The sequence below is a fragment of the Denticeps clupeoides genome, chromosome 1 (assembly GCF_900700375.1).
Source record: "Denticeps clupeoides chromosome 1, fDenClu1.1, whole genome shotgun sequence".
NCBI lineage: Eukaryota > Metazoa > Chordata > Actinopteri > Clupeiformes > Denticipitidae > Denticeps > Denticeps clupeoides.
The window spans coordinates 14,688,364-14,708,014 of NC_041707.1; the positions used below are offsets into that span (position 1 = coordinate 14,688,364).

The following is a 19,651-nucleotide window of genomic DNA, read 5'->3' on the forward strand; positions in this document are numbered from 1 at the left end:
TCTAGGCATGGGCAGCCTTCCTTTATCCACCAATTCACTTAGATATAAAAAAAATAAAAAATAAAAAATCTTTGCCTATTATTCATCTGTGCATCAGATCAAAGAGGCTTATAACAGGCAACAGACGTGAAAGGTTTAATTAATAATGAATGATTAATTTTACTATATTTTACCACTGCAGTTATGTTATTTTTACATGCTTCCTTTCAACATGGAGACATCTTTGATTAATCTTTGATTTTGCAACAGGCCTGGTTTCCTTATCATTAGGGTTGTTAATTGGCTCAATATTTATACAGTTTTGGTCAGATAAGGATCCCTGAGTCTACAATAGCCCTGGACCGTGCATGTGTGACTGTGTGCATTTGCGCAGAGACTCAAACCCAGATCTCACAATAGCTATTCCCCCTCATGGTGCCTTGCAAGGCTAGAATTCATATGTATTCATCATCATCATTAGCAGCAATGCTTTACTGTGGTTCGTGCTGGATAATGCTTAACCACCCAATGACCCTTTTGAGTCTTGGGGTCTTTGGCCCCTTGTGCACTGCAAATGACACACTGCCCTTTTGTATTAACAAAAAAAGGCTACACTGATGAACACATTAGCATTTGCCAAGAGTATATTTTATGACAGCAGGGCACTGCGGGGACTCATTTTTAACCTCAACAGTCAGCGCTCAGTTCAGTGAACGCTCTGTCAACAGAGGGGCGACCATGTTTAGGTTGCTTCTTGTCCTTCTGGCTGAAGAAGACGAATGATAATGGCGGGGCAACATTCGTTTTGGGACCCGTTCCTGAAGGTGCTCTAGGGACAGATCCGTAATGCACATGGACGCCCCTCTCCTCCTCCTCGGGTTGGGATCTTTAGCCCTAGTTTACAGGGAGGCCTGTGTGTTTCTGAAATCTGCTGAAAATGGAAGCATGATAGAAAAACGGACCGTGGAGGACGTGTGAAGGTATTTGCGGCGATGCTTGGCGCGATAAGCAACGAACAACAGGATTATCCCGAATTCCATCTGTTTACGTTCCTCCCAGGGTGTGTTTGTTTTGACTTGTCTTTATTACAGCATGCGCTTTACAGTAAAAGTATATGAGGGGTAGACACCCTGGGCTCTCACACCATGCCATCAGTCTCTCAGCTGGGGATACACAGTCAAACACAGCAATTACTTTCAACTTGGGTTGCCCCCTAATTATGCACTTGGGCTGTCAAAATGGACTTGAGTCCTCATTCTGAACTTGACATTTAAGGAGCCCACAGAGAGAAAAGAGGCATCGACAAACACTGTCTGGAACTACACACTTCCTGAAGAGTAAGGTGTCAGGCCTGATCAGCCAGGGTGGTAGTAGCCTAGTGGGTAACACACTCGCCTATGAACCAGAAGACCCGGGTTCAAATCCCACTTACTACCATTGCGTCCCTGAGCAAGACACTTAACCCTAAGTTGCTCCAGGGAGACTGTCCCTGTAAATACTGATTGTAAGTCGCTCTGGATAATGGCGTCTGATAAATGCTGTAAATGTAAATGTAAATGATGGTAGTTCTAAGATGAAAGCAATTAAATGCACTGTCAATGTGTGTTAAAAGGTCCCTCACATGAAAGATTCACTTTGTGAGATTATTTAACATTAATACGAGAGTTCCCCTAACCTGTCTATGAAATGGTGACATGTAAAAAGAGAGCTTTGGCCATTCTGCTTTGTCGTTCAGAGCAGCAGCTCAGACGTCACTCAGATGTCACAAGGGGATTTATTTTTTTTCCTGGGAAAACGCTGCCATTACTTCATGTCTGCGCCACACATTGTTGTTGGTGAATGGCGCTGATGTCATTTATGCGAATGTCCCCTCACTTCTATAGGCGCGTCCTGGTGAAATGTCATTGTGGGACTGGCTAAAAATGGCTGTAATTCTGCACTAAGAGACTTCGAAAAGAGACTTCAGATACAGTATTAGGAGACCACTAAGAATTTTTCTCAGAGGCCCTTTAATGGCAAATACTCATTAAATATGCACTGTGTAGTCACTAACATGATTATATGCATTTTAAGTCCTGTTTTAGTCATCTGATTTTCCAGATAAACAACAAAAAGCACTGTGAACTCTGCAGTGTTATGCTGCACACATGAGACCAGGCTGTCTGTGCAGTATGAATGAATGAGCTGGAAACTCATATGGAAACTGATGTAACTAAATGTTGCAAATAATCTAATCGATACTGAAGAATCCAAGAAAAACCCTGTTTGAAAGCTTTGGCAGGACCCTTTTGGTGAAACTGGACTGAAAAAGGGTCCTCAGAAATAGGCCTTCTGATAGCTTGCCCAGGAGTTGCCGGTATTTAAATAAAGCACTGGCACAGTGCTGGGTGTTGGACAGTTGAATGGAACACTGGAGAAAATGAGGTAGCCGTTCAGGGTGGTCCACGTAATGCATGTAAAGTACCTCCATCCTCCCTTTTTTCATTCTTTCTCTAAATCGCTCTACATTCTACACAATGACTGTGTGGTCAATTTCAATTGGAGGAGAAGAACCATACAGTTCATAGAAAGAATAAAAAAAACCCGAAACCCCAGAGTTGGATCTGTGACCAAGAATTCCTAAACTCCGCTAATCTGAAACACAGTGACATTGCATATTATGACGTGGTGTTTCTTTGTGCATTACTGAGGGTTTGTCTTGGCCTCGTGGATTATTTCTGTTTGCTTTTCTGAGAGTGGAAATTCTGAAGCCTTTTTTTTTTTTTTTTTTCCCCAAGATTAGTCTTTAGGCACAGGCTACAGACACATAGATATTTTGCAAGTCTTCCTTCATATCCTTCATAACTGCTTTTCACGTTTTTGCTCTACCATTCTCCAACATATGGCCACTGTCGGTCAGAACAGCTCTGGAGTGTTTTGTTCAAATGCACTTGACAACAAAGACCAATGCAAAAAAATGGCAATCCCCAAAAGCAAACTCATCAATCTTAACCTCCCTTTCTCAAACAGAGAGCGGTGACATGGCACTGCACACAAACAGCAGCAAACACTGCAATGCGTGTGAAAGGGTGTGGGAGCTTTGTGTATGTATAAAATCTTTGCTAACGCCCCGTGCCCTGCCCTAAGAGCTGATAGGAGTTTTGGAAAGCTTAGGCCTTTGCCGTTTCAGCTACTATTCTAAAACCAATTTGCAACTTATGTGAAATTGTGGGTACTGACCTTCAAGGTACTGCTGCAGCCCAATGATACACTAAATCTATGACCCTTTAAATCAACTTGATCTATATAAAGTCAACTGCAACTTTTAATAACTGTATGCCTAATCCTGTCAGACTTGCATAAGATGTATAATCATATTACATATTTACTGTTATCAACTCATCTGTTGATATTTTCCCATAACATTAATGTTTGGTTTTTGTCCTAGCACAAACGTTTTTTAGGGTTTAATGTGTTCTTTGTATGGTCTCCTGGTCAGCCATCTCAATCCTACCTTAATGCGCCGGGCAGATGTAGGCCTGTGATTTTTGCACATTTTGCTAGGACCCCGGGTGAGAAGGTACAGAGAAAGGATTCTGCAGATCCATTTTTTCCATAAGCACTAAAGCCTGCCTTACACTACAGTTGGTATTATATTGGCACTGTGAGGCCACATCCTGTGGAGCGGCTTCGGCTGTACAACAGACATTACAATTTATCACTGTTTCTTTTACGGCCACTAAAAGAACCAGTTTTATGGCTCCATACATTTTTCGGGGTGATATTCTCGAAGTAGTAAACGAAAAGACCTTTAAATAATCGCTCCCCGTTTGCAACAAAATTGGCCTTTTTATAAAGCCCAGTGTGAAAGAGTAAATCACTGGTGTCACACATTTTCAGAAAGTCCAGCGATGGAAAGTTGAAACGAGTTCACAGCCGCGCTAACGTCCTCATTGGAGCATCTGTAAGTCATCGTCTGTGTTACGAGTAGATCCCTGCTCAACAGGTGCACGATGGGGACGGCAGCCACCTGGACCCTAAGCCTGACCTTGAGCCTCCAATAATGCTCGTGGTGTACTTTTAACCCAAGGACAGGACACCCGGTCCCACTACGGTTCATCATATGACCGGGCAACACAAGCAGCAGGAAGTGATTTGTTTATACAGTTATGGGGACATGGAAAAGATCCATTTGAGGGTAAGGAAAAGGTCAACAGCAGTATATTTACCTAATTAATATGGGAGGGAAAATATAAGCTACAAAATACAGGAAGACAAAACAGAACAGCGTTCGAGAATTGGAAACTGATGGGTAACGGGTTTACACGTCCACACATATCACTCATGCCACAAACATGAACATATTGCACCGCAAGCACATTCATACTGGAACAGAAGCTTTGGGATCTTTGTCCTTACAGCCAGTGTGTCAGCATTTGCAAAACCAAAATCTTTTGTTGAGAACCTCTCTGGCCCCACTGGCTTCACATTATTGAAATGCCCAAGGCTTTTCATGTTCCATGTTAGAGAACAGAGGAGGAGAGGAAAAAGTAAAGTTCAAAAAGTTCATCCAAAAATCCTGGAGAGAAGAACACTCCAATGGACTTACTTCATCCTACGACACTGGACAGCCTGTTCCATTGGGTTTCACTGAAAAGTTTGGCAACAGATTAATTCCTCTTGGGCATTTCAGCAGTGGCCTTTGACCCCCCCTAAAGTTCTTAAATCTCACATGGACAGCCACGCTCAGCAGTGACGAGGAACAGCACGCTGTGGCTGCCCGCCAATAGCTAAAGATTCTTCGCAAACATCCTGAACTCTGATGTTGCTATGCCTGGGACTGTTGAGTAGCCCTGACATTACAGTGAGTTTGTGTGTTTGCCTGTAAGTGAGAGTGTGAGGGGTGAAAATGAAGAACTCGCCTCTCCATTGGCACCACGCTCCAGTCTTTTATTGTGCAGTAGGGACTCTGGTAAAAGGGCCCAGAAAGCAAAAAAAAAAAAAAGCTGGAAGGAACAAGCCAAAAAGAGGAGAATTAATGAATGAAGCCAGGTTCAACACGGGTGGGGGAGTGCATGAGGAAGCGGCCGGTATTTGACGAGACGGCGCGGGTGGAGTGTTTCTGCTTGTGTCGACTGGGATGAGGAAACTCTTTGTGCTCGGATTATGTATTGGGGGGGGGGGGGGGGTTTGCATGGATTGGAACCAGCTGCGCCTGTCAGACTCCCAGACGAGTGCCACGCGACTCAGCAGCACCTCCGCCTCGGCACAGCCCTCCCACCCACACCCCTACCTCCATCAAAACCACTGCAGTCTATTGTCTAAGCATACAGCCCCCATATGACTTTACATGCCTACAGCAGTTGTTTGCCTCAGAGGATTATTAATATCAGACTCAAAAATTCAAGCATTCAAGGGGGTCTTTAACAAAAGGACTGAGAACCACTGCATTACAGGATGAAAGTGAAAGTGAAGTGATTGGCTCGGGATTCGCACCTGCAACCTTCCTTAACCGCTAGGTCACCACTCCTTCCACCACTGCCCCAACTGACACAGCATGACCCCTAGTCTCCAAAGGATTGCTCACAATCCATAATCTTTAATGCACACTTCCCAAAGACTGATCACATTGTAATCACATGCTGGCAGAGTATCATAAAACCGGTCTCTTCCTGCAAACGGATTTCATATTGTGCAGTGGGAAATCCATAGAGCAGGCTGGGCTGCCCCCTCCGACGCAAGAGCAGGATATCCTGGAAACATTCATGTCAGTTTTCACCCCCTTGTTAAAATTATGCAAATTCTGCTCTCCCAAGGTTTTTTTAGCCATTTGAAATGTTCCATGCACCACATTGATTTAAAACGGTCGAATCTAAATCTGGGTCAGTCACACTTGGATGGAGCAGTGCACTCAGCAGTGCAACACACAGCTCTGATTAGTGGCTGGTTAAGAAAACGGAAAAGTTGCATTACACTGGACTGTTATCCTTCTTTGCAATGGCAACCGAATGTGGGTCAGCAGTTGTTCTCAAATTTCCTTTATAGAACAATGGTGCAGAACGTTAGCGTCTGTCCCTCCTGCTCCTGTTTGGCTCCTGCAGTTTAAAGCTGGAAATTTACAACAACGTTTGAACTTGTTGCCCTTAACTGTGCCTTTGCTCCCTTGCTTTCCTTTAGCAGGGTCATTATGGAAGCAACACACACACACACACACACACACACACACACACCTGTTCTCTAAAGTCATAACATCCTGGCCAAGATCATTTCAGGTTTAAGCCCCTGGTTGCATTTAGCATTTGTCGAGGGGGGAAGTTAAAATGGATGACTCAGCACAGTACTGATGAAGGATCTGTTGCTAAGTTACAAGAGACAAGGATCTCTGACAAGCTATAAAAGCCCTGAAGAGTTAGCATTTAACTGCTTTAATGTGTGAACGGTCTGCAAAGTAAATACATGTAGATGCAAACAGGAATTGACTTGTAGGACATTTTGCGCAAATGTGGTCTTTGCATTTCACATGGGTCTTTTACATCCAAAACTGATACATAGACTTCACACAATTACAGAATTTTTTTTTTTTTGTAATCCACCATTTGTCACCACTTTACTCTGCAATATATCTTACTTGCCATCATTTTGTAATTATAAACTGTACAGCAATTATTCAAAACTTTCACCAAATTGCCATAAAACACTGAATTGAAATCAGTTTTCAATCTCCAAACAATATTTAGTTAAAAAAATTTAGTGAGACTAAATTTTCTCAGACAAATTTAGTCTACTGTGTGCATACACCTGTAATATGTTATATCTGGGAATCATGTGGGAATGGCAATTTACATACCATACCATACATGCTTGTGTGAACAGCGGAAAAGTACAGAATGATCTATTTTAACATTGAGGCGACTGTGCCTCTATGTTCACATGCACACAAATTTTATGTTTGTTTGGGAAATATCCACATATTCTTCAATGTTTGAACTACTGCAGAGCGCAATTATGAATGATTTATTGTATTTACAGGTACCGGAGAAGCTACCCACTGAGAGTATTTCCTCTGCGCAATTCTATAAGAATGGGGGCCTGACAGTGAGAATTTCCACTCCACCTTTCACATCAGCCACAAATTTCCTGTGCATAGGTCACAATGGCCTAGTATTTAAGTATTTTGGCACAAATTTACAAGAGTGGAATGCCAGCCAGTATTATATACTCAACATGAATAGTCAATTATTGTATCTAGGGTGGTAATTATGGATATTTATTAGAGTTAAGTAATTGTGAAAGAGACTAGGTTAAATATTGCAACAGTTTAGGTAAATAAAGAAATAAAATGTGTTTTGGTCATAGAATTGTTCGTCTATTTCTTGCCAATGTGTAACTGTTTACATCACTAAAAGATGAGATGTTGAAATTGCTAAAATGGTAAGAATAAAATTAAAATTAAAAAGCTGAATCATCGACACTGAATGTTACTTGCATGGCACTTGCATGACAGATGGAATATAGTTCCTTTCGGTACAACACAAGAATTATGGGATAACCACGCCTCTGTGTGTCCAGCTGAAGACTCCTTTAAATCAAGCTTATAGGCTGAGGCTAGGGGTGAGCTGCAGTGGAAGAGCTCGAGCCAAACTCGGGTGCAGCAGGGGTTAATCTGGGTGAGGAGGAGACATCCTTCATTGTGTCCTGGAATTGAAGTGGCCGTCCCAGCAAAAGCACGAAAGTCGGCGAAGTTCGTGTTTTTTTTCTGCCCCCTGCTCCGATGTCCACTAGACACTGTTTGCCATTATTTTCAGACTTAATCACGGAGCTCACCTGGTCCTAGTCCAAACCTCTTTTCCAGGTTCTTCTCCAACTTGAACTTGTTTAAAATGGTGTCGAGTGACTGGCCGAATAAACCCACTGAGGAAAAGAAACAGACAGACGCTCTTTTCTATGTCCTTCCCAGAAGTGATGACAAGCCAGGTCAGCCATCTAAAACCCGTAGACTGGTCCCGGGACCTGTGCCCCCCTGAAACAGGCTGCTCCATATCTCCCTGCAGGAATAGTGTCGCTGAAACAGGGACCTCCCAAGCAGGACTCCAATCACTTGGTCTGCAGCGCAAAACCCCACCCAGCCTCCATAGGGAAGTCAGGGCGAGAAGGAAGACAGGGCGGGAGACATCGTGGCCTCTCCAATACTTGCTGTGGATGCCAGAAAGCGCCACTCTCTTCATGCTGTAGGTTCCAGTCCAAAACGGATATGATCTGCCCCTTCACAGTCTCCCAAGCACTTGACCCAGGCTCTGTGCTCAGGTGTGGGGGCGGTATTGTGCTCAGGGACTATGTTCACTCTGCATTAAAAGAGAATTTTGTGTTTGCGTGTGGTGTGAAAAATACAATAAACTGTCTTCCCACTGTTCTGGAATCCCCTGAAGGCCCACTAGAAGTCTCCACCGCATTGCCCGCAGACCGTCCTGCTGACCATGCACACTGGTGTGCATGCACACGTTTGCCCTGGGTAGAGCAGACTAAATGGAAACTAAATATGCAGCCGTTTACACAAAACAGGCCATTTAGCCTGTTCCTCTCACAAACGCACACAGCGGCTCTTACTGCTGTTATTTTGTGGTTCCAAAGGGATTAAAGGTGTCTTCAATGGGGCATGCAGAAGCGTGGTTATAAGTGAAATTTCAGTTTTTCTTTGTTAATAAATGTTAACAATTCTGTATTTTCTGTCAATATGGTGTGTGTACATTAATGAGGGAAAAAATGACTATTGATTTTAAGAAAATTGCTGCAATATAACAGAGTGAAAATTGTAAGAGGGTCTAGATATTTTCCGTACCCACTGTACACCCAGTATTAGTTCATGAATACGCGAATACCTGGGGGCTAAGCAGAGTCCGAGTCTGCTGGATGTCTAGCTGGAGAACAAGGCCAAGGTAGAATCAAGAATTGTAAAGAGTGAGGGGCTTTTCTTTACATATACATCTCCTTGTCTCCATTCTGACAAAAATAAGTGAATGTCCTCTGGCAGGGAGTGTTTGGAATTGTTATCCACCAAATGGACTCAGTACTTGGTCTCGCCTGCCAAAAAATGCTCCCCAGCTCCTCACTCCCACTCTATGTCTTCCATTTTTCATTTTCATAAGAATCTCGCCAAAGGTCGTTTCTACACAAATCTATTCGCATCTCCAAAACACTCTTTTGTGGGTTTATTTATCCTCTATGGGACATATTTTGCTCATTCCTCCAGTCGAGATAGATAAAGGGATCTTTTATCTATCCTTCAAACGAGGATAGTACTGCGGAGTCTTTTTAAAACCCTTGGTTGGCCACAGGTGAAGTGGAAAGAGCAAATGCCATGCCGAATTTGCTCTGGTTGAACTGGCAGCTGCAGGGTGTTGGGTGGAGCAAACAAAACACTTCAACTACTCTGCGAGTTTGGGTCTCATCACTCTCGTCCTCTTTTTTTAAAGTTGCAATACCTTCTTGCTCATTCATTTTGGAGAATGAGAAGAGACATCCAAAACTGCAGCACTCTTGTGGAGTGGCAAATATATCAAGTCGTATTTATAATTCTAGCCAGGAATATGAGAACATTATTCAATAACTTCAGAAAAATAGCTATATATTTTGACTTTATGCATTTTATTTTCTAATGATATTGTATATTCTACTGTTATATGCTAGACAGTTTCATGCACAGAATAATATGTTGAATTCTTTATACAAATCAATAATAAAATATTAACTATATAGCATACTCAGTTAAAAAAAAATGTACAGTAGAGGGAAGAGAGGAGAAGATGCACTTTTAAAACTGCACCACCACCTCATTGAACTTCAGAGCCAAATAACTAATTCCAGTAGACAGTGCAGGCAGAAATGTCTACAATTATGTCTAAACAAACCTCAGCAAAAAAGCCGCGGGCAGGCGCGTTGTCCTCCGACTGTGGCATATTTCAGAAGCTTTGCTCAAATCGCTCATTGTGTTTTAGTTACCCAGAGTTCTATCTGCAAACATCACAGGCAAAAATGACAGACCAGCTTACAGGAAGAGAATTGTACATTTAAGAGATTTATTTGTTGCATGGCTGAACGGTCAATATTCCAGACGCTGATGTCTCAGGCCCATTAATGCCTTAATCCTATGTGGACCCACTGGAGAGACACACACACCTCAAACATCAGAAAGCTAATCCCTCATCCTTTTTACAGAAACCCCCTACTGCTATGGAAAACACTGTAATCATGTATCTTTATATGCATGGTTACAAATAGCCCTTGGTTTTGCTTTTAGTTGAACCCAAAAGGAGGCACGTTTCCTCTTGACCTGGACCAGACCGGTTTCATCCAGGCTGCACACGTGCCATTGATCCCAGTGCTTCGGTGCTTTGAGGTAAACTGGTGGCTTGGCCCAGCCTGCAAAGGTCAGCTTATGGCTCCTGTCTGAGAGGCTTCTGACCACTGACCAATCACTGTCACTCTCTAACTGTGTCAGCCACAGAACACTATGCTACCACTGGGGCACAGAAGGGGACTAATGTCTGCATTACAGAACTGTCTCATAAAATGTTTTAAGACAATTCTTTTTATTCAAATGCCTTTTACTATGTATACGATGCCTATGCCATTATGTACTGCATATGTATACTGCAGTGCTACCAGACACAAATGCACACAACTATGAGCAGTTTGAGTTCCTCATTTGGTGCCTTGCTACTGGCCTCCAGTTTACCTACAATATTCCTGACCGCTGATCTGACAGTTTATTCAGAAGAAAGCATTGAACAGCTGGAGCAGCATTGTCCAAGCCAGAAGTGGATGCCCTTGCCGATACTCTGAACAATAAAGGTGACCAGCTCATTGAATTTCAATTAATAGTATACTGTTGTTCTAACCAAAGATACCTGTGTTCATTTGTATGACAGTTACCATATTACAGTCTTACTTCAGTCTTCATGGACATTAAATTACCTTGCTACTTCAACAAAAGGTAAACAGTATGCACGTGATAGTCAGTAATACAGAAAAAATATTCACAGAAGTAACACACAAAAGTTACCACTGACAATGGTTTAGTGAAAATGAAGCGATTGTCATTGTGAAACAATGCATCACAGCACGATGTGACACTATGAAATGAGGCAGCCATGAAACGTGCCAGTGAGCAGTGTGTGGGGACGGTTCTTTGCTCAGTGGTACCCGTGGGGGTTCGGGATTTGAACCAGCAACCTGAATGAACAGTCTTCGTTACTGGTGAACTGCCGTTCTCTACATTCGACTCATCACCATCACATGTTCAAATACCAAACATACTTGCTGTTTTGCAGGTCATACTTGAGCATTACAATTATAAATTAGAACTGTTTATAACTGGGTGAATTGTGAAGAATTGCAACACCATTTCGCCTTCCTGCCAACTTCCAGGATTTACACCACCTTTCATTTGTATTAATCTGCATTGTGCATCAATATCAGCATAAGGAATATAATGGGCTCTTGGTAGCATTAACCTGAAGACAGCAAGCAAAGAGATCTGGCCACACACTTCCTGCTTCAAATAAAAGCATTGATCGGATATGAACCAACACAAATGGACGTTATAAACCTTCCACTCTTCAGCTGGTGCACAAGACAGCAGTGCTGCAGCTCTTTACATTTGGACATATACCATGAGGTACAATGGTTGACAACAGTAAATATGTATATTTATGTTGATTGGCATGTGTTCAGAGGGCTGGAATGTCCCTAAAAGCCCAAGCTGCAGCAAATGTGAAACTGAAATGTGACAAAGGTGGCAACTGAAGACATTCCAGGTACAGCGGCTTGTGAGAAAACAGCAAAATAATAGAAGGCAAAGTGTGAGTAAAAACAAAACGGTTGCTCATGCCGAAGTCTTTCAGTCAGAACAGCAAGTCATTCGTAAGACATTACACACTCTACTTCTTCATTTCTTTCGTTTAATATCCTGTCCAAGGTCCAGAAAGAAGCCAAAGTAAACCTACATTACTCAGACGTTGCTAAACATCTAGATCTGAAGTGATTTATTCTTTGGGACGTGTTTCCTGCCAGACTGTTTTATTGTGCCACTGATACGGCAGGCACTCACAGTGGCCCCAGTGTGATTATTCCATTTATTTTGTGGTGTGATTAAATGACTGGGACGGCAGCAGTGAGGGGCATTAGTGAGGTTAAGAGATGTGACTGATAATGATACATTTCAGCACTGCACAAAAAAAAAAAAACACCCCACCACAACAACACCCAAGCGTCCCTTTGGGAGAGTCAGAACCCAAGGCTATGAAGGGGTTCGAGCCCTCTGAAGAGCGGAGCCTATGGGAAACATGGTCCTCTCATGGACATTGAAGGAATTTTTCCCACAATTAAACAAACAAACAGAGGATATGTGCATGGCCAGCAGCGAATTGGGAGGGAGGGCTGTTCAAGCCATAGAGACACAATCCAGAGTCCAAACATTATATCCCCTTCTGCTTCGGACCAAGGTAGCACTGCACATCTTATCTCGAGAAGGGCCTTGTAAAGAAGTACTGTTAGGTCTACTTTAATCTGTCTTAATTTAGTTGGTGATATCCTTGATGTGTGCTTGCAGTAAAGACATTGGATGACAGTGAACCATTAATATGTTTAGTCAGCAAATCACAGATTTCAAATCCAGGCAACGTAAACGTCTTCAACTGAATAATGGCTGCCATGTGAGAAACTTATCACAAAGCTGATCACAAAGACCACAACAGTAATGGTTGTATGCACCATTTTAGTGATTGATGTATGGTGATGTATCTGTACCTAGACCAGAGACTGGTACAGAAGGGATTCAAGGAAGTAACCAAATGCAATCAGATGGGTTCATCCCACATCTGGATTAAAAGAGACCGCGTAGACTATGGTGGATGATGGTACATTTATTTTTCCTGAACTTCAAAGAAACGGGGAAAATAAAAAAAAAATCTCTCCTGGCATGCAAAGGAGGCGACCTTTATCGGCAGCCGCTGGCTTAAATGACTCTAGCCCAACTGCAGAGAGCATCCTAATATTCCAACAAACCGGAGCTGCTGGGTTACATCTCTTGCTGACAGGAAAACAATCTATTCAGTGGTCACGCTCCCTTGCTGCACATAAATTTGACCCCCGGACAAATACTGACGCATCTGTGGGACGTATCACCCTCATTCTGATCTCAGCTCTGACAGACTATGGGTTTGCAATGGTCTGGCGGCATCCTGTTTTGGAGCGGTATCAAAAAAAATCTCTCTCTATGAATCTCCCACTCCCTTCTCCGATTTCCTTCTCGCTGCGATTACAAGAATTCATATCCAGTCATTATTTATCACTTTCATGAGACACAATCCAGGCAGTGCAATCTGGGGCACGGGCGCCCTGTCATAAAAGAATGTGGCCCAAACCCGGACCATGAACTAAAGCAGGAGTGCGGGGCCACAGAGCGCAGCGAGAGCTTTTAGGTCCACGTTAGTGTTCTCCATCATTGGCCTTCCAGCTCCCATGTCCTGCCGCCGCCAAACTCCCTAGCATTCTGCCAGAAGATGGATGTGCCTCCTTTACAGTTCCATCTCGGTTGTTCTTTTTTTTTTTTTTTTTTTTTTAATAGTGTGACAGAAAAATGTTCACATTTCCTTTTATAGAAATAGCCCCCTGAGTTGGAGTAAAAGAAACCGCATCTCTGCTGTGTTATACACTCCCAGCTGTGTGAGTCCTCCTGAGTGAGGTGTAGAGGTGCTAGCAATGCACAGTACAGGCCAAAAGTTTGGACACACCTTCTCATTCAATATGTGGAGTTATGTACTTAACAAAAAGTGGAGACCTGGCCTCCACAGTCACCGGACCTGAACCCAATCGAGATGGTTTGGGGTGAGCTGGACCGCAGAGTGAAGGCAAAGGGGCCAACAAGTGCTAAACACCTCTGGGAACTACTTCAAGACTGTTGGAAAAGCATTTCAGGTGACGACCTCTTGAAGCTCATCGAGAGAATGCCAAGAGTGTGCAAAGCAGTAATCAGAGCAAAGGGCGGCTATTTTGAAGAAACTAGAATATAAAACATGTTTTCAGTTATTTCACCTTTTGTTGTTAAGTACATAACTCCACATGTGTTCATTCATAGTTTTGATGCCTTCAGTGAGAATCTACCAAAGTAAATGGTCATGAAAATAAAGAAAACACATTGAATGAGAAGGTGTGTCCAAACTTTTGGCCCGTACTGTATATTGTATTAATAGCTACTGTGCTGAAATTATTGCATGCCACCCATATTTATTGAAATTAAGACACTACTGATGGAAAAAACAAGAAATTAACCTGCATGTGCAACTGGTAAATTATAAAAACAACTGGACGCAGTCATGATTTAGAATCCTGATGTTCCACCTGTGGTTAAGGGACAAACTCAGAGAAGCGACCAGGCAGACTAATTGGGGGTGGCATGGTAGGTAAATTACCAATTGCCAGGTAGAACATAATTCCACAGACAGGATCTTTTGAAGAACCATGCAGGACTCAGACGGAGGTGGGGAGGGAGTTTGTATAATAAAAAGGAGTTTAAAAAATGTTTCCATATGTGCTCCAGTTCCCCTGTGAAAGAAGGGCTTTGTGCTCAGTAGGGTAGCATGCACTGAGGACCTGCAAACCCCCCCCCCAACCTCATCACTCGGTAGCCCGGTGAAACATTAGCCAAACATCGGGGTCAGAAAAAGTAGGGGGGGGGGGGGGGGGGGGGGGGGGTGGCTTGGGAATGAAGCCCCAAGTCTGTGCCTGGTGCCTGTTTTGACGGGAGCTAATTGTCTGGGACAGAGTGGGGAACAGGAACGTCTAAATCTCCAGTGATCCTGGAGAAGGAAGGGAGAAGAGAAAAGGGGCATCAGAGGGTTGGGGGGGGCTTCACTAAATGGCCAACACCCTTACTACTGAAAAGCTAAAAGATTACATAACGGAGATGCAGCAGTTCCTGTTTCATTAGGAGAAAATTCAGAATTTCATGTGACTTAGACAAATTGCACAGGATGTTCTATTTCAAGGCACTGAGGGTCATTATTTAAAGGCTACAGACAGCAGGTAGTCAAGGTAGCAAAGCTGTATTTTTTCCTACACAGACCAGAGACTGGAAATATTCTCCCTGTTCAATCAGAACTGCCTGTAAAGCATTGTTCAAAAGTGCCTTCACACTGCACTGTTTATGCCAGTGTATCTATACACCAACTTACAAGGATGCTTTTCTGGAGTTTGGAAAAAATGTATGCTCCAAGAAGTCCTGCAAGGGACAACCTGGATCTGAATGTGTTTAATATGTAGGGTCATACGCAAACTGTGCTGTTTTATGATAAACTCAATATGGAGTGATGAGGCTCTGACCAAATGGACCTGAAAATCAACTTTGTTGATGCAACCTATGAACTCTAATTGCCAAAAAGATCCTGATCTCCAGAGTAAAAACTGGCATTTGCATTGATGGAGTTCTTCTTCGGATCACCTTAACTTGGACGATGCTGCAATATTACAAGAGACATGGGAGCATAAGCAATTTTCCTTACCTTGGATAGTAAGATAAGGAAAATACCTTAAATTTGCAAGCTGCGTGGACAACTGTGTTCAAGGCAACCAGTTTTATTTAGGAAACCTTGGGGAAAATATTCATCTTCCTTACAGGAACAGGAACTTTAAGGGGAAAAAAAACATGTAATGAACCATGGTTTTACTTGTATAAGGAACATCCTGTGCGCCTGACAGACTGCAGGAGGAATTGAGCCTCTGAAGGATGGAGGAGGATGGGGGATGAAGGGGGGTAGGAAAAGGAAATACTCAAGTATTTAATGAAAGCTGATTAAGTGGTCCACAAAGAGGTACTTTGGCTTTGAAGTCTGCATATGGTGAGTTTCTACAATTACACCAACATCTTTAGAAACAGAGGAACTAGCATCTCTACTGAAGGAGTGGACATTACGGAAGTCTAGAATTTTTCAGTGTGGTTAAGGTCAAAGATTGACTGAATTGCTTGCAGATCATGCTTGCTACTCTGCACCAGTTCTGGAGAATCACTGATGAGCTATACGGTCCACTGTTCATGACTAGCTTCCACAATGCAGAGACTTTCTGAAGGCAGTAGAACAGAAAAAGGTTCTGGCGCCCTCAACTATTTAGTGCCCAGTCCGAGGAAGACCACAAGGGTCTAAACAGGGAAAGCAGTGGTTCTGCTTACGGTGGAGATATTTTAACACAGCAGTATGTACAGACAAAGGGCCAGAGACTTGCAGGTCCTCCATGTTCATCCATTCAGGGTCCTGTTCCACAAACTTCAGGTTCCTGATGAAATGTCATCGCTGGAATCAACAGACTCATTCTTTGCCAACAATGCAGAGCTTCCAAATTTGCTCATATGGCAGCAGAATTCCATTCAATAGTTCAATGGATGTTTGGGGAAAGCACCTAATAACATACTGACCATTCTGCACATGTGTGTCTTGTCTTGTGTGTCCTGTTTGAATTATCAAACAGATCCACTTACAAGCATCCTACATGAGGTTGTCCCGTTATGTCCCGTTTGTCTTGTCCATTGTAGAGAAAAGTTGTACTTTTCTCTTAAAGAGATACTGTACAGTATTAAATTTCAGTTAGTATAGTTTAGTGTGTATATACATGTTTTTTCTTTCTTTTATGATTGCACTATGGGGGGGGGGGGTCTGTGTGAAATTCTTTCAATACACTGTATACTGTTGTACTGACAGTAAACCAATCTTGAATCTTGAATAGGGCATGAAGTCTGACTGCAGATGCAGTCTTTTTGAATTGTCTAATCCCTGGGTAGACATCAAGACCTCCAACCCACATCCACTGACAACTGTTAGTAGTAAGGCCGTGTGCCAATTACTCTTTAAACTCGGAGGGGAGTTCTTAACACGCATCAACTGGGAGCAGCCAAAGCTCATGGACAACTGGCTGGCAAGATATCAGTTTCTTGCTCTTCAAAGCTTCATGGAAAATTTTGAGGAAATGATTGAGCATTAGAACAAACCGCGCCACAGCCTCATTCTCATCATAACAATGTGTTCCATGCATTCGTGTCAGGACTCAGGAAAGGAGAAAATCTGGCTTAAGACCGATCTGGACTAATGAAGCATTTGTCTGACTGCACCACACAGCAACGGCAGCATCCTACATCAAGCCCACAAGTCTCAACTCTAAATAACTGCATAGAATGGGGAGCTGACATGTTACACACTCTGTAAACTCCATGAATTATGCCCCAGGCCTACAACTTTGCACACACACACAAAAAACTTTTTTTTTTTTTTTTTTTGAAAAACAAAAAGCAAGCAAATGGGAAAACTATTCACACAAGCAAAAGGCAGTGTTTTAAATAAAAAAAAAAAAGTGCAGAACTGCTGATTTTTGAGGGGTTTTTTAAGGATGATTGCAGGGAAAATCTGTGAAACTGCAGCTGCCTTGGGGAGCTGGTGAAAGATAACTCACACCCGTAGGTCCAACGTCGGGGCAACGTTTACACGCACGGCATGCCGTCCTTTGCTGCACTGTGATCTGGGGCGATCGGCGCCCGTTGTAGCGGAGTGGCTGGAGCTGCCACACAGCACTTCTGACCCTCACCTTACGCGCGTGGTTGGCAGAGGTTGCAGCCAACGTCAACATCTGGCCAGATGAGGAAAACCAGAAAGCTTTGGCAGCGAACAATGGTTCTCTCTTTCTCCCCGGTCTGCCCGCCCTGAGGCAGGGTTTGGGGCGACCATGTGTGAGTGTGCATTACCTGCTGCCTGAAACCAAGCGTGGTTTTCCCGCCTGCCTCCTTCCCCTTACACCTACAAAAAAATATGCTAAAATTCCGCATCATCAGCACTTCATGCTCTTCCTGGGCATGGTGGTTAACAGAGCCACTTTGTGCGCTCCAAAACAGCAATCTTACAACATAAACACCCACACACGGTCCCAGAATTCCCATCTCAAGCATGTTTGTGAGAATAAACATTCCTGCTTAAATACCTGCACACTTGTGGGCCTGAACACCAGTAAGAAACCTCCTGTCTTAATGCTTCAATTGTTGACCATGTGGTAATATATTTTGAGCTTGTCTAATATCCAAAGACCCTGTAATGCTGATTAGCACAGATTCCTTAAATGACCTTACATTAGAGGAAGAAAAATAAACTAACTAATTCAAAAATGCTCCGTCTGAAGAAGATCTGAATCCTTAGGCATAATCCACTCTAATCCCTCCGACCACAATCAGAACCCCAGAACCCCCCCCAAATCTTTTGTTAACCGCAATGTCACAACTCTTGATAACAGCAGTTTTGCATGAAAGCAATTCATAACAAATTATGTAGAAATTTGCAGAAAACCTCTGCTCAAGTTTCCACAAAGACCATCTGGCATATTCTGGCTACACTGCAAATTAACCAACAGAATGAAAATTTCTGCTTTCATTTCATACAGCTCTCAGAGTTATGGTTTCAACCGCCCAGATGAAATATTATGGAAGGCCACTGTCAGTGTAAAGCTCTGCTATGGGGAGGTGGGGTTGACCAGAAAAAAAATGAGCATTTTGCAGCGCTGGACGTGGCTGAGCGCGAATGGGGGAAATCGCGCCCCCTGTCGGCGGCCGCGATAACGCACCCCTGTCAGGGGAGCCAGACGAGCCGCGCAGGTAACTCCGCGGGCAGGTGGCTCCCACGCCCCGCCCACGTCCAATCAAACCAGGGCAATCAAGGCGTGGGGGTACGGGGGAGGCGGGGGTACCTTAAACTCACGCACGGCTACGCGAAAGGGGGTTCGCGGCATTTATACAGTTCTGTACACGCGCCGTAGTAGGAATAAGAACTGAATGTTGGTCGTGTGCGTGTCGTTGCCCACACGTCGGTCACGCAAACGGACGTAGACGTAGACGCAGGTAGACGTTTTCTGGCAAATTACTGAGCGACAGGCGAGAACGTGTTTAAAAAGGCTTTACAGAACGCGTGAATGTCGGCAAATTAAACCCACACGGCAGGGAGGGGAAAACGGGCGTGCAACGGCTTCTGTGGTAAACATGGAGGTTGTAGTCGATGTTCTGAAGGCGCACGGCAGAATGAATGGAAATAACCCCTTTCCCGCCGTGCGTGTCAAATCACGGCAAAAAAAAAAAAAAAAAAAAAGGTGCGACACCCACACGAAAGAGCGTGACGAGACCTACCGTCGAGCTTCATTTTCGAGACACTCATGGGCTCAGACGGTAATCCGTTCTTCGCCGCGGTCGTCGTCGCTGCTGGTGCCGTGGGCGAAAACGCGCTCCGCCGCCGGTCGCTCGGTCGCTGCACCGCGAACGACTGACGCTGCGCGGACGGCGCGCCGCGGTCGCCGTCTGTGAGGGAGCCCAGGAGACACGCCCACCCGCCGCCGGAGCGTCTTAAAGGCGCCGCCGGCGGACACGGCTGTCACGAACGGACAGTGTTTCCGTTGTAAGCGTGTTTCGATTCCACTAATTCTCCCCTGGTTCCTGGCAAGTGCTAAACAACGACCCAGAGGTGTCACCACAGCCACCACCACCACCACCACCACCATAACAACTACAGCTTCAGTAGCGTCATAAAGGACACGTAATGTACACCATGACACTGGACTAAAACCTAGTCTGCACTGTCCAGGACCTCCAAACATGGACAGATGCTCTATACCACACTTT

The 19,651-nt window shown here is 43.9% G+C and overlaps 1 protein-coding gene across 2 annotated transcripts in view; it reads right to left on the reverse strand.

Moving 5' to 3' along the window:
- Positions 1-19,432, reverse strand: part of daam2 (dishevelled associated activator of morphogenesis 2) — an 85,314-nt gene extending 65,882 nt beyond the window's left edge. For both annotated transcript variants that reach the window (XM_028984550.1, XM_028984473.1), the window contains exon 1: positions 19,163-19,432. The gene's annotated coding sequence lies outside the window, so the exon portion shown is untranslated. The remainder of the gene's footprint in view (positions 1-19,162) is intronic.
- Between the last annotated feature and the right edge of the window lie 219 nt (positions 19,433-19,651).